Source organism: Ursus americanus, chromosome 29 (genome assembly GCF_024610735.1).
Source record: "Ursus americanus isolate L20-20 chromosome 29, mUrsAme1.1.p, whole genome shotgun sequence".
In the NCBI taxonomy this organism is placed as follows: Eukaryota; Metazoa; Chordata; class Mammalia; order Carnivora; family Ursidae; genus Ursus; species Ursus americanus.
Window position 1 is genome coordinate 6143951 of NC_142155.1, and position 26157 is coordinate 6170107.

A 26157-nucleotide genomic window follows, 5' to 3' on the forward strand; every position below is an offset into this window, starting at 1 on the left:
TGATGGGGAATGAATGAAGATGAGTTGAGGGGAGGGAATGGGATTGCTTGGCCTCAGATAGCGATGGCTACATCATAATAATCATCTCTTTTCCCTCCTCCTTCTCTGCTCTCATTTATTGGGTATGATTATGTGTCAAACTCTGGGTGTATTTTTATCTAGTCCTATGAGGTAGGCATTTTATCCCCATTTTAAAAATGAAAAACTGATGTTAAAAAAAATCAGGTAAACTGCCCAAAGTCTAGCTAGCTCTAAAACCACATTCTTTCCATTATGTTTATAATGGAGAGTGTGTTTTGTTTCTCTTTGTAGCAAGAGAATAAATTATTATTTGTACTCAAAAAGTTTCAGTTATTTAATCCAATAGATAGTAAATCATTCTCATTGTACCAGTTAGGTTGAATTTTGCCTAATATATTGATGAGTAGATAATTTCATACTTGGAGCTATAATTAAGAAGAGTAATGGGAAAGGCAATAAAAAGTTCAAAGGGAATTCATACACTAATAAGCATTTTTCCCCCCTTTGGAGTAACTAAATATCTTGGAAAGAAAAATGCAAATACCATTTGTCAAGTTGATAATTGAAGATTAGGTAAATTAAGTTGGCTACTATAGTTGGTGAGCTTGTTATTGGTAATTCTCTTCAGAGTTGAAAAGAAGTTTGGAAAAACTCAGAATTACTCTGAAAACTCTCCTGTTTCTCTGGGGTCAGAATATAATTACCTATGGGAATAGAAAGAAAACTCTATTATTATCTCATCTCTGTATCATTTCTAGGTCTATCTCGAGAGAGAGAGAGTTGTACCTAAAGAGAGAGAATGAGGAAAGTAGAAATATAAGGAATTTAACTCCTGTTCCCTTGGTATCTACAATGAAACCAATCAGGATTTAAGAAAACAGTTTTAAAAATAATTCAGATTCACAAATATCCAGTCTAGGATGATGTTGGAATTGTAAATTAGTTTCTTTACTTTAGGCTGAAGTATTTTATAGAAGTTATGTTAAATATTTAATGTAATGCTATTTGCGAATTAGGTAGTAAACTCGGCAGAATGAAAATCAGGAAAATGAAGACATTTATGATTGAATCTCAATTTTTAAGTGTGAGGTTTATATTACACAGGTTTCCCTCAATTAAAAGTGATGAGATAATCTCAAAAGTGTAAACAGATGTAATAATCCACCAGGATTATTAATATTGTTTATGATATCCATTTTGAAATACGTTGAGGTAAGAGGCATCTTGGCAATATAACAATCTTAATGAAAGCAGACTGGGAAAAATCAGCAAAAAATGTTTTAGTGAGACATGTTCGTCATTTCCACATTTTCAAATGGACACACACAATATATAGGATACAAATAAACTCATTTTAGAATAGATGCTTCTGAAAATATTAGTCAAAATTGTGTTTATTGTATTTATTTATTTTTTAATTATATTTTAAATGCACTAATGGAGAGGAAACCAATAGTGATCCCTTAGTAAAATAAGAAATTTGAGATGTGAAAATTACTTTCTGAATTTATCTAGTTTGTCTTTTTTAATATACATTAACTTAAAATGAGCCATACTGTTTCATTATGATAATTTATCAAAATTTGAAAAGATTGATGTATGCACAGGTGAGGAAATACTTTATCTTGTACATTAATGTTGCAGTAGCACCTTCTTGCTGAACTAAAACCTGAATTTGAGTGACCATTTAAAGTGGTTTATTTGGTTTTGATGGAAAAAATGTGAAGAAATTACATTATCATATATTTATATACAAACATATAAAAGGTATTTTTTTCTTGGGAATAAGCATTTCATTGTGATAAGGTTTATTTTTCTTGTTTGCTATAGTAACAATGATTGCCCTACAGCTGACATTTTCTGAAACATGCTTATTTCAGCGGTTATACCTTGCGAATGCAGTTGTTTGCCAATATGACTAATTATTTGTTGACTAATGGTTCAAAAAATTTAATGCCTTGGTTTTTAACTATCCCTCATTCAGTTTCAAACTCCTAAAGTCATAGTTAGTCAGTAAATTACTCTCAGATGTAAGCACTAACAAGGAACAAGATGGAGAATTCCATGGCTTGAAAACTTGATGAAAAACTAAAATGAACATTAAATACTACTAATTTTGGCGTATTTTCATTTCTTTATTCTTTAATAGTAAAAATCTATGTCACATTTAAATATGAGTACTTCTTTTATTGTGCTGCATTTTTAAATTTTATTAACTTTAATTTATTATTAATTCATTTGGATAGAATGGCAGAAAAAAAGGAGAAACGCTACTTTTCTCATTTATCAAAATTTATGAGTACTGGCATGGAATTTTATTCCAAAAGAGACAATGGCTCAGAGCATAATATTGAATTTTATATATGTAAATATTTAAACAATACAAATATCTTTCTCAAACAGCTTTCATTTTAAAAGATGATATGTAGATAATGTTTTTTAAGGAAGTAACTAATAAAAATCTACTTTCGTAGCCCATTACAAAAGCAGGTTGTGAGTACTGACTGCAAAAGTTTGTGGCAGCAGGCATGAACTTCTCTCACAAAATCTTTCAAGTGAAGCACAGAGACTTCAGAGAGAAATGGGCTCTTACAGAATGAATAATGTGAAGACTTAGACATATAAAAAATTCTGTCTTTTCTAAATTTTCCCTCTGAAATTTCACATTGTTTCTAGAACAACTCTGTGAGATGGTTAGGGCAGCTTCTTTTAAGCCGATTTTACATATTTCTCTTCCATTTCTAATAATCTTGCCATGTTTATGGCCATAATCTTGGCTCAGGACTATATTACTTAGCACACTGGCTATGGGAATGTGCTCCTTTCTGGAGCCTGTGCCTCTGATCTATCCCCACTGCCAACTGCTACAAAAGTCATCTTAATCCAGGGCACTGAGTATGGCATTCCTTTTCTTCCCAAACATTTACTAATCTCATCCCTATCTGTATTTTTTTTTAATTTATTTATTTGACAGAGATAGAGACAGCCAGCGAGAGAGGGAACACAAGCAGGGGGAGTGGGAGAGGAAGAGGCAGGCTCATAGCAGAGGAGCCTGATGTGGGGCTCGATCCCGTAACGCCGGGATCACGCCCTGAGCCGAAGGCAGACGCTTAACCGCTGTGCCACCCAGGCGCCCCCCCATCTGTATTTTTGCAAAGTTCTTTATGTGAGTTTCACACGTACCTGATTTTCTAAGTGGTTTAAAATATTCAAAATTCATTAGATCCACTTGGTTGTCTGTGTAAATGACGCCAAGAAAAGAACAATAGGAAAGTAGTAGGGTATTTAAATAAACAAAACATAATGTAATACTTTAAGGAAAAAAACAAATTATAATGAGAACATTTCATATTTGATGAAAAGCTTGCCAGTATACTCCTAGTTAGGGAAATTTAGAAGTAAAATACTCAGTAATGAAATGATTGTGGCTTTCTAGAATGTTGACTGACAGTTTTTGACCTGCTAATGAAATTGGCATAATATTTTAATGAATTGTAACTGATAAAATGAGAATAATGAGACCCAGAGTTAAACTAAATGGAACAGATTACATGGGAGATAGAGTTAAATTTCTCATAAAAGATATCTGATGACAAAATAATTACCAAATACTTATGTAGTAAATTATATTTTTTTTATCTCTGCCAGTGGGAAAACTCTATTTGCTAATTCACTTTAAACTTTGTTAAATAAACTTTCAGTAAAATTAATCAGCCTGTCAAAAACAGATTTCAGAAAAACTTAAATTAATATGATATACTAATATGATATACTAGAAGAATGAGGATGGATTTATTAATCATCCTAATCTACTTTTATGTTTCAACTTCCACCAAGTTACTTTGGTTGCTGACATGATTTTGTAATTTGAGTATATAAGGATATTGACCTGTCAGTGCTATAGCCAAGAATTTTGCATTTCCAAGGCTCAGGAATCTCTCTCTCTGTTTCTCTCTCTGTGTCTCTCATACACACACACACACACACACACACACATCTTGTACATTAAATAAATTTTTACAAAATTTCAAAATCAGGGAAGAGTGAACCTGACCAAGCCTAATGTTAGGATCAGTGGCTTCAACGATAATGTATATTCCCCAGGATCCTTGCTTACGTTCCTCCTTGTTTTCCCTACTATAGCCACCCTTTAGACATCCATCACTTGATGAATCCAGCTATTCATTTTCTTTGATTCTGTTCCCACCTTCAAAGTGTTGCTGGACAAATCTCCATGCTGAGTCAATAAGGTCCACATAGGTCTTATACTTTTTAGCTCCATCAGAGCTCCCGCATGCTTCTTCATGGTCTCTTCACCGTTTCTTGTCATGTTCTCTGCAACCGACTTTACTGGGTTTTCCAAAAACTTGTTCCTCTTGTCAATGGCATACTTCACCATCCCAGCGCTGCCAAGAAGAAAATATGGCCACCAGACAGGACTAGTTCCCACCTTTGCTTCTGTGCTTCCATATGACATCATACACTCTGGTCTTCTCTCCTGTTAAAAGAAGAAGAGTTGGGGTGCCTGGGTGGCTCAGACGTTAAGCGTCTGCCTTCGGCCCAGGACGTGATCCCGCCATTCTGGGCTCGAGCCCCGCATCAGGCTCCTCTGCTGGGAGCCTGCTTCCTTCTCTCTCATTCCCCCTGCTTGTGTTCCCTCTCTCGCTGGCTATCTCTCTCTGTGTCAAATAAATAAATAAAATGTTAAAAAAAAAAAAGAAGAAGAAGAAGAAGAGTTGATTGTCCCTTCCTAGTTTAATCATTCCACTCTTACTCAGTGTGATAAACAAAATAATTGTCCCCTCAAAAACTCAACATCTTAATCTCTGGCCCCTGTAAATATTTTCCTTTATGTGGCAAAAGAGACTTTGCAGATGTGATTGAGATAAGGAAATTATCCTGGATTATCTGAGTTGGCCCAATTTCCTCACAAGACCCTTGTAAAAGGGAAATTCAAGGTCAGAGTGAGAGGAGATATGAAGATATATGACAATGGAAGCTGAGATATGAAAGAGAGAGAGGGAGATTGAGAGAGAGATTTGAAGATGCCATAGTATTGGCTTTAAAGATGGAGGATGAGGCCACAAACCAAGGAATGCAGGTAGCCTCTAGAAGCTTGAAAAGGCACACAAATGGATTGTCCCCTATAGCCTCCAGAAAGGAGCACAGACCCACGGACATCCTGATTTTTTAGCCCCGTAAAACCCATTTTGGATTTCTGACCTCCAGAACGTAAGAGACTAATTTTTTTGTTGTAAGCTACCAAACTACAGCATCAGTAGGAAACAAATATACCAGTATCTCAGTTTCCATCATTTATACAGAGATTTTATCCCATTATCTTTTCTATTTTTTCTACCAACAATTTGCCTGTTCTTTTAGCTCTTTCTTTTCAGGTTGTAAAAAAAAAAAAAAAGAAGAAGAAGAAGAAGAAGAAGCCCTACATTAACCTTTTGCTCAAACTATTGCACTTATATGTCTCCTTCCTTTCAGCATCATTCTTATTAAAAAATAGTTTACATCTTCTATGCCTGCCCCTCAAACCTTGGTAATCTACTCTCTAACTCCTGCCCTTCCCTGAATGGCTTTTCCAACCTCCTTGGCAGTTTCTTCTTATTTGAGAAATTTAAGCTTTTTTCTCACCGGAGGGATTTGCAGTTTTTGACAGTAATTGCCTGTTCTCTGATGGCTTCTAGTTATCATTTTGTTTAGCCTATCTGGGATTCTTTACAGTCTTTTTTCCCCTCTGTCCTCTGACCACTATTTATATGTTGGTGGATGACTCAAGGTCTCCTCCTCTCTCATTCATTTTTACTGTCTGTATAAACTTTGAGTGATCTGATCTACTTTCATGGTTTACATGACCAGATACAAGTGGACAACTTCTAATCAGTGAGTCTAAACTTTACTCTTGAATTCCAGATACATTTATCTACTAGACGTGTCTGCCTATCTGTTTTCCAGGCATCCCAAACATTATTTAAACCCATAAAGATTCTTCTCATGTCAATGTCTCATAGAAGAAATGAGGACCCACCCTTAACTCCTCCATCCTATAGATTCTTCTTTCTACTCTGCTCAGTTGAGTTTATTTCATTAATATCAAACAATTAACCCTTACACCCTGCAATGCCTCTACCATTTGAAAGTTCATCTCATCTTTTCCCTAAAGTATTTAAAAGCCTCCTAATTGGTCCTTATACCACAAACTTTCCTCACCTCCAAACCTGTTCTCATCCTGCCACCAGCATGACATTCCTAAAGCTAAATCTGATTATGTCTCTGCCTTGTTTAACAATTTCTTCTATGTTTATGTTGCCACAGATAAAGTATAAATTTCTTAACTTTGCCTCTGAGTGCTCACTTCAGCAGCACATATAGTAAAATTGGAACGAGACAGAGAAGATTAGCATGGCCCCTGCTCAAAAATAACACTGCCTCTGAGATCTGTTCTAGTCTTCTGGCTAACTTCCCAGCCTTTCTCGTCTCCACATCGATACCCTGTGCTCTAAACACAGAGAGCAGCTCCGTATTCATTAAATCTGCCTGATCCTTTCTTTTTTTTTTTTAAAGATTTTATTTATTCATTCGACAGAGATAGAGACAGCCAACGAGAGAGGGAACACAAGCAGGGGGAGTGGGAGAGGAAGAAGCAGGCTCATAGCAGAGGAGCCTGATGTGGGGCTCGATCCCACAACGCCGGGATCACGCCCTGAGCCAAAGGCAGACGCTTAACCGCTGTGCCACCCAGGCGCCCCCTGCCTGATCCTTTCTTGATTGCATGTCTTTGCATACATTGTTCCTAAAATTTGCTTATTTGCTTCCTTTTTCTTTATCTGGCAAAATCTGCCAATTTGTTAAGCTCTTTGAATCTTTTCTCAAGTAGCCGGAAACAGTCACTAAATGTATTTCTAGATCATTGTGTTCCTGTCTATGTTTTAGCACTTGCATTGCATTGTAATTATTAGTTTTTGTGTTCTGATTGGTCTTTGAATTCTTTAAGGGCAAGCTGTGTCTTCTTCATATTTGTATATTTAGTACCTAGCACTGTGCTTGACCCATGGGAAACAGTAAGTAAATGTAGCATGGATCAATGACATCATTAATTGGTTGAACAAAAGGTCACATAATGATTTTCTGAAAAACAATACTCAAAAGGTCTTTAAGTAAACCTCCATAGCATGTGAAAGAATTGATTATGAAAGTAAACATATTATGGTTGATGTGGCGGTGGAGATAACAGCTCAGAGATTTGACATTCCTTGGGAAGAATGTCCTTTACTTTCCCATAGCCGTTGCACACAGATGAATAGGATGCCATCTGTGTTCTCAAAAGATTACAGTCTGTAAGGAAAAACAGTCATGTGAACAGTTTGGTGGAATAGGGATTACAGAAGCTATGCTAGATGTGTATACTGGATACTAGCATCGTACAAAGAGAGGGTGGTAAGTTCCTTATAGAGTTAACTAAGGCTTCTTAGAGAAAATAATTAAATCAAACAAAAAGTGCCACATATTTGAGGGAAAAAAGCAAATATTACTACCAGAAATTTTAAAATTTAAAATGGGCAATGCATGAAGGGGAGTGTTGGTTTTTGTGTTCCTCTTGTAAGCCAGTGGAATATCTGTCATGCTCATGTCCATTTATACATATTCAAAAGCTGTATTGATTGAAAATTTTGTTTATTACAAACTGGTATGTATCATTGATTTTATTAAGCAACCATACTGAAATTGTGCCTGGCTAGAGGAGAAATTGAAATCTTTCAGTACAAACTCTGATTCTATTATGGTGGGAAAAGATCAAAGCATTTAGTCAGGTGAAGTGCTAGAGCTCCTGTTGGGCCTGGCATCATATTATAGAAAGTTTAGACTTTGTTCTTATTCCCACATTCTTTTGGAATGTGATCAAAGGCATTTAGATCTCTCAGGCCACACAGTTTGAAACTGACAGTCACCTCAGAGAAAAGATTCTGAAGAGTCTATGGGGACATTATCATAAAACCATCAGTCAATTATTATTATAAATTAAACAAATATCCCCAATAAAAATCATTAAAACTTATGCATATAATTAATTTAATAATTTTACTTTGTAGTTATCGAGTCCCATTAATTTTTATTTTTATTTATTTATTTTTTTAATGATTTTTTATTATATTATGTTCGTCACCATACAGTACATCCCCGGTTTCCGATGTAAGGCTCGATGATTCATTAGTTGTGTATAACACCCAGTGCACCATGCAATACGTGCCCTCCTTACTACCCATCACCGGCCTATCCCATTCCCCCACCCCCTCCCCTCTGAGGCCCTCAGTTTGTTTCTCATAGTCCATAGTCTCTCATGTTTCATTCCCCCTTCTGATTACCCCCCTTTCATCGAGTCCCATTAAAGGAAAATTTATTTACATGCTAACAGTGTATTTTAATAGTTTTTTGTTGTAATTTTGACACACAATAAGGCTAAGATGTCTACATGCATTTGATATTGATTGTTTATCCCAGGATACATCTGCCTAAGGAAAAAAGTAATTATTATACATAATGAAAATCAGGCATTTTTTACTTTGCTATATCTGGATAGGACAAGTTCCCAAAACCTATTTGTCTTCTTTAAGAATGCTTTGGCTGTTCTTAGGTTTTTGTAAATTCAAATTAATTTTATAATCAGTGGGTGAAATTTCTTTGAAACTATGTAAGATTTTTATTGAAATTGCAATTAATCTATAGATTAAGGAGAATTGAAATTTTACGTCAATTGATGAATATAGTATACATCTCTGTTTGGCTCCTATTTGTCTCAATAAGGGTTTAGATTTGTCTACAGAAAGGTATACAATTTTTGTTAAATTTATTCCTTGGCATCTATTTTTATTACTGTTATTGTTATTACTATAAATGGTGTTTTGACCTACTTCACTTCTTCCTTAGTCACATGATCTTAGCCAAAAGGCCAAGAAGCAATCACTTTCACCTTAGAAAAGGCTGCCTAAGGATTCTCCTAGAATCATTATTTTTCATTGCAAGGGTGACTGGAACTTTGTATTTATTGACCAGAAAAAGTATAAATAAATTGTGCTCTATCCATACAATGGAATATGGTACTTAAATTAAATTTGAATGAAATATAGTATATACAATAATAAAAGTAAATCTTAGAATATGCTACTTAAAAAATTCAGGGGGCTATATTAAATATATAGCTTTTATAAGCTCAAAAATAAGCAACTTGAATATAAAATGTTTTAGCGCTACTCACATATATGGTAAAAGTGTTTTAAAAAATAAAATAATCAACTCAAATTAATGATAACGATTACCTTGGGGATGGTAAAAAGGAGAATAGGATTAGGGAAGAATAAAAAACTTCAAATGAAAAGGCAATATTCTAGCTTTTAATTTGGATGGTAGTTCATGTGTGTTTATTTTATTATTACACTTCATTAGTTACATACATTCTTTTGTATGCATCAAATATTACAGGCTGCTTTTTAAGTAAAGGAATAGCTCAATGACTTTTAAAAATGGTTAAGAATTCACAAATAACAGATCACTAAGAATTACTGTAAATCCTTTACTACTAACTTGTAATCCTCTTATACAAGGCCTGTGAACACCAAATCCTTGGAAAGAAGCTTTTTTAAGCTTTGTATGTATGTAGTCTTAGACATAACAAGAAATATGTTTTCTTAATATATTAAAGTGATTCTGATTGAAAAATATGATAGTCTTTGAAATAAATAAAATATGGCAGTATATCATTATAATATTGGTATTATAAAATTACTTTCTTCAAGTCTTTACAAAACTATCATCTATTCAATGAGGCCTACGCTGACTATCTTATTACTGCAAACTGTTCTCCCCATACCCTAACCCTGGTCTTCTTTTTCTTTCTTCTAATTCTTAGCACTTAGCATCTTTGACCATACCATATACTTTTTTTATGATATTTATTGTTCAATGTCTATTTTTTAACACTGGAAAACAGTATGGGAGCTAGCTTTCAAGATGGCCCCCTACATACCATTCCCCTTAGTGTTTGTGTCTTGATGTGGTACTCACCCACTTTGAATCACGGATGGCCAATGTGAGAAATAAAATACTGTAGGGGTGGTTTTGTATGATTCTAAAAACTAGGTCATAAAAAACATTTCAGTTTCTACTTTGCCCTCTCTCAGATCATTTACCTGGGTAAAGCCATTCGTCATATTACAAGGACGCTCAAGTAGCCTTGTGGAAAGGGACACATGAGAATGAACTGAGGCTCACGGCCAACAACGACAAACAATTTGCCAGCCAAGTGAGTGATCCACCTCAAAAGTAGATTTTCCAACCCCAGTCAAGGCTTCAGGTAACTATCTCTGGCCCCCATTTGACTATAGCCTCATAAGAGACACTTAACCCAAATCACCCAAATTCTCAGAAACTATGAGTGATAATAAATGCTTTTTTTTTAAGCCAGGAAATTATGATTTAAAAACAAATCATAAATGTGATAAATAAATCCTTTGTTGAAACCTCAGAAAGATATAAAGTTGTAACTCAGAGAACTATTCAGTTAAACAATGAGGCTTTGTTCTCGTAGCCTCAGCTTAGCCCAAAGGTAGAAAACATCTTGAAGATGCCTCTGTGTGTGACTTTTACCAAACAAAATGAACCCCGATATGATTTGTAAGGGACCAAAGAAATCTTAAGAGAATTATACAGACAGAAATACTGCTAGCTTGATTAGAAAGGGACAGAAAGAGTGCAGAATAAAAAGAGGAAGTTGGGTCCCCATTTTACATACAGGAAGCAAACTGATAACATTACTCAGCCGTAAATACAGGTTACATTGCCTGACAAAAAAGAAGGACTGGAGGGGCAGAACTAAGGGCCCAGAGTGTAGAGCAAAGAACCACAACCTGGCTTTTAGTCTTAATGAAAGAACTAGCAACATGTGCCTTGTGGGATTTCAGATTTGCTGAGGACCAGTGACTCCTCTAAATCTCCCATTGTCTCTCTTTTTCAATAGGAGATTTTATAATCTATACTTTTGTGTATACCAAGCCAACTACTGAGTATTGACTAGGTGTCATATATTATCATATTTAATCCTTACAATCCCATAGCTCCATGCTAAGAAATGGAGGAAAATGGGACATAAAGAACTTTAATTGTACTAGTTACTGTCAGAGACATAATTTGAACTAACACCACAGAGTCCAAAAACTATGTTCAGTGAATATCATCCATTCACTATGCTATCCTGCCTTAGATTTCAAGTCTAACATCCTGATTTTAGATGGATGATCTTTTTTTTTTTTTTTAAGATTTTATTTATTTGACAGAGAGAGAGAGACAGCCAATGAGAGAGGGAACACAGGCAGGGGGAGTGGGAGAGGAAGAAGCAGGCTCCCAGCAGAGGAGCCCGATGTGGGGCTAGATCCCAGGACTCCGGGATCACGCCCTCAGCCGAAGGCAGACACAATGACTGAGCCACCCAGGCGCCCCTAGATGGATGGTCTTTAAATGTAGTAAAACCAAGAAAGATTTCTGGGGCATACATGCTGACTTATATTCTGAAGATGTCATTGTCCTTGGCATGTTCTGAAGTAGAAATTTTGACTTTTCTTTTTTTTTTTTTTTTAAGATTTTATTTATTTATTTGAGAGAGACAGAGAGAGCATGAGCAGAAAGAGGGAGAAGCAGACTCTCCGCTAAGTAGGGAACCTGATGCGGGGCTTGATCCCAGGACCCTGAGATCATGACCTGAGCCGAAGGAAAACGCCCAACTGACTGAGGCACCCAGGCGCCCCTTGACTTTTCAAGTAGGCCGCACAGCCATTGTGGGGCCCAACATGGGGCTTGAACTCATTACCCTGGGATCAAGACCTGAGCTGAGATCAAGAGTTGGACACTCAACCAACTGAGCCACCCAGGTACCCTAAAATTTTGACTTTTAAATAGAATGCCTTTGTTGAAACCTCAGAAAGGTTTACCTGCTAATACCTACTAATATTTTACAAAAAAAATATGTATTTATTTTAATATTACATATAGTTGATGACAAAAATAATCCTCCTGGGCCAATTAACTACAAATTAATTTCTCATTTTGTATATAAACAATGGAACAAGAACAGGATATCTGTAATAAATCCCACAGGAAAAAAGGAAAACTGGATGGCACGTAGCAGTCACTAGTCTGTAAGTAATTCTGGAATCCCATTGAAAAGACATTTTAAGAACTTTTTTTTTCTAATGTCGTGTTAGTCACCATACTAAGAACTTTTACCCTGAGGGGGCAAAGGTTCCTTGATTAAGTTTCTTGTTCTGCTCTGAAAGACTTCCTGTATCTGTTGTTCTCCCTATTCTTTGGCTAAGCCTTCTGTGATGTTTCTTCTTTTCTATTATACTTGGTTCATCTGAAATAGGAATTGGAAACTATGCTCAATGAAAAGCTTTCTCAACCAATTTTCCCCCATAACTTTGGAGGTCCACAATATTTTCTTGTTTGTTTATTTAAGTCTAGAACAATGCAAGATATTCTATAGTCCAAGCTTATAAGCATTCCTTTGAAAATGCAGTAGACTTCTGATTTATTTGCTTCCAGTCAGTTCCATGAATTATGATTTTGGAGTCTTTACTTTTTTTGTTTTCTTATTCCATGCATCTCCCCCAAATATTGGAAGCTAACTTGAAGTTCTCTGGAACGTATATGTCAGCTATACCTATAATCTGATCTTTTCCCTAATTCTTTTTATTCAGTAGAAAAGGTATACTGGTTTTGGTCTCTCAAAGTCAATTTCATACCATTCGCTTATTGTCAGAATCTGAAAATTCTGTTTTTCCAGTCATGCAAGGCCCAAATTTCTGTTTGTAAACTGGCTAATTCTTTCTGCACTGATCACTTTCTCATAATATGTTATGAAACACAGCCAATACCAATTAATATACATCCTTTCCCTGGAACTACTGTTGGTTTGAAAATTGGCCCCTGGTATCCCTAGGGTAAGAAGAGACCAAAGAAAGGCAGATCACTCCAGTTTGGTAGGTGGCAGATTTAATAAGCAAGGAAACTTGCATACAAGGCTTGTCTTCAGTGGCTACAAAATGACCAGATCTCCTCACCTTCTTGGCAGAATCTTAAAAGTTTATTTATAGAGGCCTAAATTGGGTTCAGTCACATACATTATGAAGATGGGTTCAACAACACCTACTGTCAAGGCTATGTCCTTGGAATGACTCCCACTGTGGCAACAGTGGGCAGAATGTATATTCCAAGGACAGGGAAGGGGGTGAGGAGCCTCAGTTGCTCAGGTATAGCTCACAGATCAACTGGAGATCATGTCCTCTCGATGACCTCCTCTAACAATTACTAGTTAAGTAATAATGGTCTTTCTTCTACTTTATTAGCATTAACAAATATAGAGCCTGTACCTAATCACATAATCATATCTCCATCTTTGCTGCTGCTATTGGTTCCCTTGCTTTGTGACCATAGGTTAATGTCAAATATTTTAGGCTTTGTTACACCAGAAGCACATTTCATGCTGTATCTGTTGGATTAAATGATGTTAACTTCCACAGCAGACAAACCCCAGCATCTCAGTGGTTCAACAGAACAATTTTTTTCTTACTCATACTTATTTTCCAATATGCAAGATGGCAGGAGAAGGCGATCTGCAAGTCACTCAGGGACCCAGGTTGTGTGAGAAACCATGGTTTAGTAGGTCGCTACAGGAAGAGAAGAGAGAGATGGAGGGGGTGCCTTCATCTTAAGAGCTCAGCTGAGAAGTAATGCATCACTTTCATTCATAGTCTACTGACTATAACTAGTCACAGGGCTCCAACCTAAGTACAAGGGAGTCTGGAAAAAATGGAGAACCACATAGAATAATAAGAATGTAGATGAGATCAACTTTTAGGTCCTCTTAACTCCAAATTTTTATGAATCTGTGCTTAATAATCTATGCTTTAACAGTTTCCTTATAGATAATATCTTCAGAATATTAGAGGAAATATGATCTGTCCCATACAGATTACCTATTCCATTTTTTAAAAAGATTTTATTTATTTATTTGAGAGAGAGGACAGAGCAAGAGAGAGAGAGCGTGCACGCACGAGCTGGGGGGGAGGAGGTTGGCTGAGGGAAAGGTAAGAGAGAGGGAGTGCACACATTAAGCAGAGAGTCCAATGAGGGGCTGGATCCCAGGACCCCAGGTTCATGACCTGAGCTTAACCGACTGAGCCACCCAGGCACCCCTACGTATTCCATTTTAGAGCAATGAGTAGTCCTTCTCTCTCCACCACTCCCCTGTCCAAAAAGGTCCACACATTTCTGTTATGTTTCTTGAGCAGTCACTCTTTTTATTAGAAAATATTTAGAAGGCACTTTTGTGTTGCTTCCATGGACAATAAGGCAGGTTAGAGTAAAAGCAAATGAAACAAAATGGCCAGCAATTTTTCCCCATCTAAAAAAAAAAGCTAAGTAACAACTAATATAATAGAGTTTTTATGAATTCAGGGACTAAATTTTCTTCATTCAAACTCTGTGTTGTGTTTATATTTTAATCAAAATTGTTTATTTTGAGGAAACAGTAAGATTATCATTGTTATAACAAAGGCTAATTTAAATCTTTATTTCTATTTTCTAGTGTTATGTTGATATAAAAGAACAGTTTTCGTCACTTAAAATGTGACGTTTTGTGTTTTCTACAGAATGGAAAAATATTTTGTGTTCTCTAGCTGGTGTCTTTAACTGTATTTAGTTTGTATTTCTTATGGTGATAAAATTTTTAATTCCAGTTTAAAAGTGGGATAAAAGAGGCAGAAACAGAAACTTGCCTTTAAATGTTTATGCACTTTATACAGTTTGGGGTCTGAAACAAAGGGGCCAATTTCCAGACTGATTGATTGTGTATGTGTGTGTGTGTGTCTGTATGTGTCTGTGTGTATAACTGAAATATTACCTACAAGCAAAAAACATTCCATTCTAAATAAACTAGAACAAAATATAAGTGCAATAATTTCTCCTGGGACTCAGACACAATTACTATTATTAATACTATTATTTATTTAGGTAAATATTTTTTAAATATATAAATTTATAAGTGTGTAGTTTGTAAGTTATATGGCAAATTAGGATTACTTTATGAAAGGGAAGGCCCAGGACAGTGTGCTCGTCATCTACAGAATAAAGTCCAGATAACTCAGCAGGACGTGTTCTGGCTTGCCAACTTCTCCAGCTCCCATCTTCAGCTCTCATCGTATCCAGCCTTGTGCGCTAGCATTATTGATTAGCTCGCAGTTCCTCCAAAATGTCATGCTACATAGGAACTCCATGATAATGTCTGCCTGGCATTATTTTCAGGTTTTTTTTTTTTCTTTCTGTCTAAGGAAAATGTTCTTTACGTTAAGGACATTTGCTCAATATATCGATATATATTTATTAGTGTGATTACTTGGCTCAAGACCGTTTCCCCAAGTAGAATGTGGGCTCTGTGTTTTGAAGGACCCACTAAATTTGATTTGATCATCACTGTGTCCCTGTGGCATTGTGCTTGTCACATGGTAGGTACTCAGTAATTGTCAAATGATCAAAGGAATGAACTGTATTGTTATCTATCTTTGAGTATGGAACAATGAAGAGCTAAAAATAAGATTACTATGGGAAAGTATAGTTGCCAGTTTCTGAGGGATCTGTTTTTAGTTTTTAGTTTTCTACTTTTTAAATAAATAGGAGAGGCATTACTGTTTATTAAGCATTCATTATATGCAAAGTGTTGAATTGTGTTTGTACAGCTGCAGGAGGATTTACTCTATCTTTTCCTTTGAGGAAATGACAATCCAAATAATGGCCAGGATCAAAAACATGAAAAATACACAAGATAAACATAAGTTTCCAAAAACTGAATTTTATTTTACTGCCAAGGCCCAAACCTGAATAGTCTTTTTCACTGGGTTTTTATTCAGTTTTTGTTTGCCCAAGGGCATTTTATGGTATCTGTTTGGAATGGTTCATTCTAAAGACTACCTTGGAAATGTAGTTTTATTTCCACCTCATTCAGTGAGAGAGAAATCTAGAACATGTAGTTATGATGCAGAAGGAAAATAAAAAGAAACACCCATTAGGAGAGCTTCATGGTATATTTACTCCTAATTCTAGATGGGCCTCCTGCCATGTCATATCCTCACCATGTATCTCTTGTCCTTCTTACTCTTTACAGGAAGGCAGGTTCAATTTCAGCAGTCACTGTCACCTTAGGGCCATTTTCTGAACCTATTTTGGTTTTATTGACTAAACATTTCTTTAGTAAACGTGAAAGAAATGTGAGCAAATATGGTGAGTAAAGATAAAGAAGACTTTGACCACTTTTCCCCAAGTAAGCCCATAACTGCAATGGGCAAAATTTGACCAAGAATTTACTGACCCTTTCTACTGTATGATTCATTCAACCACAAATATTTTTTGAGTACAACAAATATTTTCCAGTACCAAATACTGGAACTGTTCTAGGGAACAGGGATGTAGCATGGTACGGACGATAATCCCTACCTTCATAGATCTTATGTTGTAGTGGAGGATTTTGCTTTCTAGTGTCTACTCTGTACACGAGACCAGAGCATTGCTGAAAAAATTACTTTTCATGCAAAACCCACTTCTTTTCATGTTTTGAAGCAAGCTTCTCTAATAGCCTAGCAGGCATGCGAAGGCCTATATAATTTGGTCTCTACTTACCTCTTTAACCTTGTGTTAGTTTTTTGAAAACAACATGGATTTATTATCTCACAGTTCTGTAGATCTGAAATCCAGGTTGACTCAATTAGTTTTTCTGCTCTGGGTTTCACAAGATTGAAATCAGTGTTACTTAGCTCTTCTCTGGAGGCTTTGGAAAGAATCCGTTTCCAAGCTCATTCAGGTTGTTAGTTGAAGTCAGATCCATCATGGTTGTAGTAAATGTCAGGATTCCATTCTCTTTTATGGCTGAGTAATATTCCATTTTATTTATATGTCTCTATCTCACAGCTTCTTTACCAGTTCATCTATCAGTGGACACTTGGGCTGCTTCCATAGTTTGGCTACTATAAATAATGCTATAATAAACATAGGGGTGCATGTATCTTTTCAAATTAGTGTTTACATATTACATGGGTAAATACCCAGTAGTAGAATTACTGGATCATATGGTAATTCTATATTTAAATTTTTACAGAATCTCCATACTGTTTTCCACAGCGGCTGCTCTAGTTTGCATTCCTACCCACAGTACACAAGGGTTCCTTTTTTCTCTACGTCCTCACCAATGCTTGTGTCTTGTCATTTTGATTTTAGCTGTTCTGACAGGTGTGAGGTGATATCTCATTGTGGTTTTGATATGCATTTCCCTGATGATGAGTGATGTTGAGCATCTTTTCATGTGTCTGTTAGCCATCTGTATGTCTTCTTTGGAGAGATGACTGTTCATGTCTTCTCCCCATTTTTAATTTTTTTTTTGTATTGAGTTGTATAAGTTCTTTATTTCGGATTCTAATCCTTTATTGGATATATCATTTGCAAATATCTTCCCTCATTCTGTAGATTGTCTTTTAGTTTTATGTTTCCTTTGCTGTGCAGAAGCTTTTTATTTTGATGTAGTTCCAATAGTTTATTTTTGCTTTTGTTTCCCTTGTGTTAGGGGATATATCTAAGGAAATATTGCTACTGCTGATGTCAGAGAAATTGCTGCCTGTGATACCTTGCAGGATTATTATGGTTTCAGGTCTCATATTTAGGTCTTTAATCCATTTTTAAATTTTTGGGTATAGTGTAAGAAAGTAGTCCAGTGTCATTCTTTTGCATGTAGCTGTCCAGTTTTCCCAACACCATTTGTTGAAGAGATTCTTTTACCCATTATATCTCCTTGTCTCCTTTGTCAAAAGTTAATTCACCATAAAAGTGTGGGCTTATTTCTGGACTCTATTCTGTTCTGTTGTTCTACATGTCTACTTTTGTGCCAGTACCATACTGTTTTGATTACTATAGCTTTGTAGTCTTTCTTGAAATCTGGGATTGTGATACCTCCAGTTTTGTTCTTTTTCAAGTTTTGGCTATTCAGGTTCTTTTGTGCTTCCATACAAATTTTAGGATATTTCTGTGAAAAATGCTGTTGGTATTTAATAGGGATTGCTTTAAATCTGTACATTGCTCTGGGTAGTATGGACATTTTAATAATATTTGTTCTTCCAACCCCTGAGCATGGAATATCTTTCCATTCGTTTGTGTTATTTTCAATTTCTGTCAATGTTTTATAGCTTTCAGAAAGCAGGTCTTTCACCTCCTTAGTTATATTTATATTTATTCCTATGTATTTTATTATTTCTGGTGCAATTGTAGGTGGTATTGTTTCCTTGATTTCTCTTTATGCTGCTTCATTATAAATATATAGAAATACAAAAGATTTCTGTACATTGATTTTACATCCTGCAACCTTACTGAATTCATTTATCAGTTTAGTAGATTTCTCATGGAGTCTTTAGGGTTTTCTATGAATAGTACCATGTCATTTGCAAATAGTCGAAGTTTTACTTCTTTCTCACCAATTTAGATGCCTTTTATTTTTTGTTGTTGTTGCCTGATTGCTGTTGCTAGGACTTCCTGTACTTTATTAAATAACAGTGGTGAGAATGGAGGAAAAGCTCTCTCTTTTTCCCCATTGAGGATGATATTAGCAATGGGTTTCTCCTATATGGCCTTTATTATGTTGAGGTATATTCCATCTAACCCTACTTTGTTGAGGGGTTTTACCATGAATAGATGGTGTACTATGTCAAATGTTTTACCTGCACCTATTAAAATGATCATATGGTTTTATCCTTCCTCTTATTGATATGATGTATCATGTTGACTGAATTGTGAATATTGAACCACCCTTATATCTCAGGAATAAATCCCACTTGATCATGGTGAATGATTTTTTAAATGTATTGTTGGATTTGGTTTGCTACCATTTTGGTGAGGATTTTGCATCTATGTCTATCAGAGATATTGGCCTGTAGTTCTTCTTTTTTGTAATGTATTTATCTGGCTTTCTTATCAGAGTAGTGCTGGCCTCATAAAATGAATTTGGAAGCTTTCCTCCCTCTTCTATTTTCTGGAATAGTTTGGGAGGAATAGTTATTAACTCTTCTTTAAATGTTTGGTAAAATTTGTCTGTGAAGCCATCTGGTCTTGGACTTTTGTCTGTTGGGACCTATTTGATAACTAATTCAATTTCATTGCTACTACTAGGTCTATTCAAATTTTCTATTTCTTCCTAATTCAATTTTGGGAGGTTATATGTTTCTAGGAATTTATCTGTTTCTTTTAGGTTGTTCAATTTTTTGGTATAAATTTTATAAAATTCTCTTAATAATCCTTTGTATCTCTGTGGTGTTGGTTGTTATTTCTCCTCTTTCATTTCTGATTTTGTTTATTTGAGCCCTCTTTTTGATGAGTCTGGCTAACATTTTATCAATTGCTGGATAGTGTATTCTTGGCTGGAGGTTTTTTATTTTTGAGCACTTTGAATATATTATGCCACTCTCTTTTGGCTTGCAAAGTTTTGCTGAAAAATCAGCTGATAGCCTTATGGGTTTTTTCCTTGTATATAACTGCTTTCTTTTCTTTTTTCTTGCTGCTTTATCACTACCCTTTGCCATTTAAATTGCTATGTGTCTTGGTATAGACCTTCTTGGGTTGATTTTTTTGGGAGCACTCTGTGCCATCTGTGATTGGTTCTTTTTATATATTTTCCATCTCTTTCTTGAGTATCTCCCTGAGTTCCTTCATTTTTTTCTCAACTCCAATGTGTATCTTTATGACCATTATTTTTAATTTTCTATTGGGCATATTAATTATCTCCGTTTCACTTAGGTCTCTTGATGTGATTTTACCATGTTCTTTCATTTGAGATTATTCCTCCATCTCCTCATTTTATCTGATTCTCTGCATCCGTTTCTATGTTTTAGGAAAGTCAGCAGGTATCTTGCTGTTGATAGTAGTGGCCTTAGACGAAGACGTCCTATAGTGTCCTGTAGTGCAATGTCTCCTATTCACCAGAGCCTGGCTTTTCAGAAGTATCTCCTGTATGTGTTGCATGTGCCCTTCTCATGCGGCTGAGCCACATTTACCTTCAGTTCAGTCATTTGCAATGATTCTCTTTGCCTATTAAGGGCAGGTTTTGGTCCCTGTGCTGTTAAGAGGCCAGTCTGGGCCCACCTTGGGCTTCAGTGCAATCAGACCAGGCATTTGCAAGAACCGTGGTGGCACTGAACTGCAGGATGCTCTCCCTGGATTTTCTCCTTTTTTAAAAGATTTTATTTATTTATTTGACAGAGAGGGAGAGAGAGAGAGAGCACAAGCAGGGAGAGTGGGAGAGGGAGAAGCAGGGAGCCTGATGCAGGGCTCAATCCCAGGACCCTGAGGTCATGACCTGAGCCGAAGGCAGTCAGTCACTTAACCGATTGAGCCACTCAGGTGCCCCTCCCTGGGTTGTCTCCCAAGAGGCTTTTGTTGGTGGGTGGGGCTTGCAGTCAGACCGTCTGTCTTCCCCTATCCCACTGCTGAGTCACAGTCGAACTGGTGTGTGTGGTTATCTTCCCCTTTCTCCAGAGCAGGTGTCACTTTGGAGTGGTGCTGACCCTTGTTGCAGCTGTTTGCACACTGTCACCCTTATGGTGGTGCTTTGGATGGACTCCACCTGAGGGGTGAAGTGGAGAGGGTTGGTCCATAGGAGAGCATGGGAGTAGGAAGTTTTGTTAACAGGCTAGATGGAGAGTGTTTGAGCTGGTTCCTGCAGGTGTCCATGTATCTAAGCGGGGGGCAGGGGAGGGAACTGACACCCACCAGTTCTTTTGTTTTTCAAGTCTCCTAAAGATCTCTGCCCCTTCCAGCACATGCTCTGAGATTAGTAAATAAATCTCCTATATACCCCAGGCATTTTTCAAATTGCTTCTTCTATGCTGTATCTCATCAGGGTTGCTCTTATGTTGTCTCATTAAGGGTGGGAATTCAGTTTCCTATTGCCCTCTGGTTCTCCCAGAGCTGAGCTGCTGATTTTTAAATTTCCCAGTGTTGAGCCTCACTGATTGTAAAAATCCACAAGTTAAGCTCCTCTGGTGTTCAAAGCCAACTATTATGGGGGTTTGTCTTCCCAGTGTGGATTTCCTGTGCCTGCAGTACCTGGTGTGAAATCTGCTCCTCTCCCTTTACCATGCTTGTGGTGTCCCTCTCTTCCGTGGACAGTCTCACAGGTCATTTTGTGTCTCTGCCCTTTCTACCATTGCTGACATGGCCTCTTCTCTATGTTTAGCTGTGGAGAGTCTGTTCTGCCAGTCTTCAGGTCATTTTCTGGGTTATTTACACTGATGTGGGTGTTATCTTGGTGTATTTATGGAACAAGGTGAACTTAGGGTCCTCCTGCTCTGCCATCTTTTCCAGAATTCCACCACTGTTGGTTTCCTGAATCAGCCTGTTCAAGGAAGTGATGTTGTCCTAAGTGTCTGCGTCTCTAATGCCGACCACAGTGTTTAACACCTGTAGTGGTTCAATAAAATTTACTGATTAATTGCAGCAAAAAAGAACACTTGCTTTTTCATGGAATAATCAACTAGTAAGTCAACTGTTATCAATTTGTTGATTTTATGTTAATGAATACAATTATAAAGTAAACATTTTGAATGTTTACTTAAAGTTCATGAATTTAAATTCAACTTATCTAGAAGATTTCTAGGCTTAAGCTTCTACTTTATTATTAATTCAACTCTTTGGATTTGGGTATAACTTTTCTCTCCTTAGAGTTAAGTCCATTTCTGTTCATATTTGCTATACTTTCAGTTATTTTTTTCCAAATTTCCATCCTCATTTTCTTACACAAAGTGTTTTAGGTTGGCTGACTTGTTTTATTTATGTTAACGTGTCAAACAATGCATAGTGGATCCATTCAATTATAGAGTTCTGTGCAACCAAACAGCTCACATCTCATGTATATATTTTGTTGTTGTTGGATTACTTCATTTATATATAGAATAAACATTCTGTCGTTCTATTTAAAGTTAACCTTAGCTAATACTTCTTTGTGTTTCAGGTAACATTAATCATAATTATTAAAAGTCACAGATGGATCTGTATTGCCTCTGAATGACTAAACAAATGTAAACTTTGCATAACCAATATTTTTTGTGTCTGTATTGTATCGATTTTGTGAAAATTAGAGAGCCATGTATTATGAATGCTATGTGAACTCTGGATTAATAAAATTATATACAGGTTTCCCCTACTGTCCAAAAGTTCACTTCATTCCACTCTGCTTTTATGAAAGACCTATCTTGGTACCTGTTTTCACTAAGTGAAAGAAATCTGAAGAGTATTTTCACTTTTATGAAAGTAATTACTTCACTTTACACGATTTTGGCTTGTAAAGTTTTCATAGGAATGCTCTACTTTTGGGTAGTGGAGGAAACCTAAGTAGCATAACTATTTGCTAACTATATAGGATAACAGACTTTGCGTATTTTTAAAAAGTAGTATAATTGTTTCATCTTAATGGCTTTTCCTATTCACCCAAAATTGTATCTTCAGTTCACCCAGATTTAGCAAGAGATTGTTCATACTTTGATACAGACTCTAAAGGTCCTTAGAGATCACTTAGTCCCTTCATTTGTGGCCATTATGTACTCATTGTTTCAGGAAAGGCACACAAGAGCAAAAAGGAAAGGGAAGAAAGTGTCTTTCAGGCTGTTTCACTAGCCAGTGGAAATGGAAATAACTTAAAGAATAAACAAATGAGAAGTAAGCATCATGAGTAAAAAGAGAACTTCCTCAAACCTAACTTAGGCAAAATTTCTCTTTCTGCAGGAGGGGGAAGAATCAGGAAGCACAAATTTTTGTGGCCCTATGGGGAGTTTTCTGTGCTCTGCCACCTGGGCTAAGTTCCAAAGAAGGCCAAATGGCAGTTTGAATTTGAGGTTGCTGATAGCAATGAATACCTGATCTCCATTTCTCTGGGTAGAGCTCCCAGAAGCTAGCTATGAGGCATCAACAAGAAAAGGCCTGTATCATGAAACCTCCCAGAGTTCCACTGGCCCAGTGTGGCCTGACAATACAGCAATGATTCCACTCCGGCCTTGAAAGGCATAGAAGTGGCCAGCAGCCTCTGGACTAGAGATAATCTCATGCATACGAACAAGTGAGGTCTTACAGCAAGCTAGGAGGGCTAGTTAACAGAGACGTACATTTAGAAAAGAGTGAGAGTAATTAAAGACAATTTTTGGTCACCTTGCATCAAGATTCTGATGTGTCTATCTGTTGAATGTTGGTGTCCCTACTGGGTTTGTATTTTGAGTCCTATATCCCCTTGTGATGGTGTTTGGAAGTGGGGCCTTTGGGAGGTGATTAGCTCATGAAGGCAGATCACTCGTGAGTAGGATGAGTGCCCTTGTGAAAGAGACCCAAGAAAGCTTCCATACCCCTTCTGTTATGTCAGAAGACAGCCATGTGTAAACCAGAAAGCAGATTTTCACCAGACACCAAATCTGCTGGAGCCTTGATCTTGGACTTTTCTGCCTTCAGAACCGTGAGAAATAAATTTCTATTATTTGCAAGCCACCCACCCACTCAGGTATTGTGTTGTAGTAGCCCAAATGGACTAAAATATGGCCCTACATCATGCTTTGCCCCAAATCACACATACACACACAGATGCAGACACACACACACACACACACACACACACACACACACACACACACCATGACTGGATCTATGTAAGACTTCTGGAATTTAGGTGCAACCTGGGGGAAATTGAGAGGGAAATATACAAATATATTAAGACTACATTTCCACTAATCTCGTGAAATAGAAATTAAACTGACTTACAATAAACAAATACATAAAATTATATATATATATATATTTTTTTTAAGATATTATTTATTTGACAGAGAGAGAGGCAGTAAGAGAGGGAACAGAAGAAGGGGGAGTGGAAGAGGGAGAAGCAGGCTTCCCGCTGTGCAGGGAGCCCGATGCAATGCGAGGCTTGATCCCAGAATGCTGGGATCATGACCTGAGCTGAAGGCAGACACTTAACGACTGAGCCACCCAGGTGCCCCTAAAATTATATTTCTTAGACACATAAATCCAAGGACTTTGATTCTTACCTATTGCATTAAAAAAGATGTTAGGTAATTAACCAAATGTTATGCTGCAAAAAAGTGAGAGATTCAGGTAGGAACCTAAATTTCTGACTTTTACTTTAATGCTTTTCCCATGACACATCACAGACACGGTTTCAAACCGTGAAGGTAAAGCTAATTTTTAATTGTAACACAGCCATCAGACCTCTTGGGTGATTTTATGTTTCTAGCATTAGGTGCATGAAAGTTTTTCATCTCAGTTTACTTATCTAACGCCACATAGCAAATCTGTGGAACAGCCCATATGAGGATATGGTCAAGAATATCGTCTAAATTTAGTATTTACTTTTCTAGAGATAATCAAAGAGGTAAGGTGAATACTTCGATAAAGCTTCTCATTATGTATGTTCATTTCAAGAGTAGAGGCAGCCTTTTAGTTTTTTGCTTCCATTTGTAGTTTGTGGTTTATTTTTTCAGGATTATTTATTGGTCAGTAGAACGTACATGGCTACCAAATAATTTAATGGGAGATCTCATTTTATGAGCTACCTGGGCTTTCGTTGCGTAGGGAAAGCAGAGTTCCAAGTACCTGCTGCAGTGGAGAGGTCCCTGTTTCCAAAGACCTATGTCCTGCCATAACCTTTCTACAATGGTCCCAGAAAGTTAAAATGGAACATATTCCATGTGCTGCGGGCCTGAAGTAATTATATTGGTTTCAGATCGTTTTGATAACTTGAGAAAGGCAGAATGTCAGAAAACATACACTGTTTTCATTTCCATTCAAATACCATGTCCAGTAAGGTTCTCCCTACATTGAAATTCTTACCTGAATGGATTATATTTTGATGTATCTGTCGATAGAAAAGAGTAATTCCACAGAGATCATAGCAGCAAAATAAAAGCTCTAAGCTTCTCAGGACAGCTAATGTGCAACTGTGACCGGAGTTCCCAAAGGAGTTTAAGTCGTCACTTGTACCCATTCATATGGCATTCAGTCTCTGTTCTTTTAAACTCCCGAGGCCCATTGCCTTGGCTCATATTCCTACATTCCTCTCTTCTAATGCATACTTCCTTTGATATCTGACAGAATTAACAGTACAGTGTTACAGGCTATCTCCACACTAGCTTCATTCAAAGGCAAAATTGATCAAATGCTGTGTGTTGAACTTTCTGAGGAAGTGAAAGTAGCAGCCACTTGTTGTCCTGTTGATGTTGTTTTCTGAGTGAAGAGGCAGCAGACCAGTCAGTCCACAGGCTTCTTCCATGTGCTTAGCGCTGTTGTGAGCGAGTGGATGTAGAGGGAGGATTTAAGAAGTGAGAGCCTTAATCCTGTGTTCCTATGACATTTCCAGTCTCCTTGTAGTCACAGGACAATCACACTTAACAACTATTGTCCTCTTGGACACCATGGACCAGCAGTGAGCTCTGCCTATTTAGAAAGGATTAAAACCAGTCAATACATTTGTAAATATTAAAAGAAATATGTTGAATCACTCATCATCAGGGAAATACAAATCAGAACCACGATGAGATACCACCTCACACCTATCAGAATGGCTAAATTCACAACACAGGAAATGGCAGATATTGGCGAAGATATGGAGACAGGGGAACCCTTTTACACTCTTGGTGGGAATGCAAACTGGTGCAGCCACTCTGGAGGACAGTATGGAGGTTCCTCAAAAAGTTAAAAATAAAACTACCCTATGATCCAGCAATTGCACTACTAGGTATTTAACCAAAGGATACAAAAATACAGATTTGAAGGGATGCATGCACTCTGATGTTTATAGCAGCATTATCAACAATAGCCAAACTATGGAAAGAGCACAAATGTCCATCGACAGATGAATGGATAAAGAAGGTGTGGTATATATGTACAATGGAATATTGCTCAGCCATGAAAAGGAATGGAATCTTGACATTTATGATGATGTGGGTGGAGCTAGAGTGTGTTCTGCTAAGTGACATAAGTCAGTCAGAAAAAGACAAATAC

General features: G+C 36.8%; 1 long non-coding RNA gene, 1 other non-coding gene and 1 pseudogene across 5 annotated transcripts in view; 2 read left to right on the plus strand and 1 right to left on the minus strand.

Annotated features, from left to right (window-relative positions):
* LOC148107493 (small ribosomal subunit protein uS10 pseudogene) overlaps positions 1-4420 on the minus strand; it is a 54563-nt pseudogene extending 50143 nt beyond the window's left edge.
* LOC123796523 (uncharacterized) overlaps positions 1-26157 on the plus strand; it is a 580540-nt gene that overhangs the window by 407259 nt on the left and 147124 nt on the right. The window lies entirely within an intron of this gene.
* Positions 6378-6483, plus strand: LOC123797620 (U6 spliceosomal RNA). Its single transcript, XR_006781000.1, has one exon. It is a non-coding gene; the product is annotated as a U6 spliceosomal RNA (small nuclear RNA).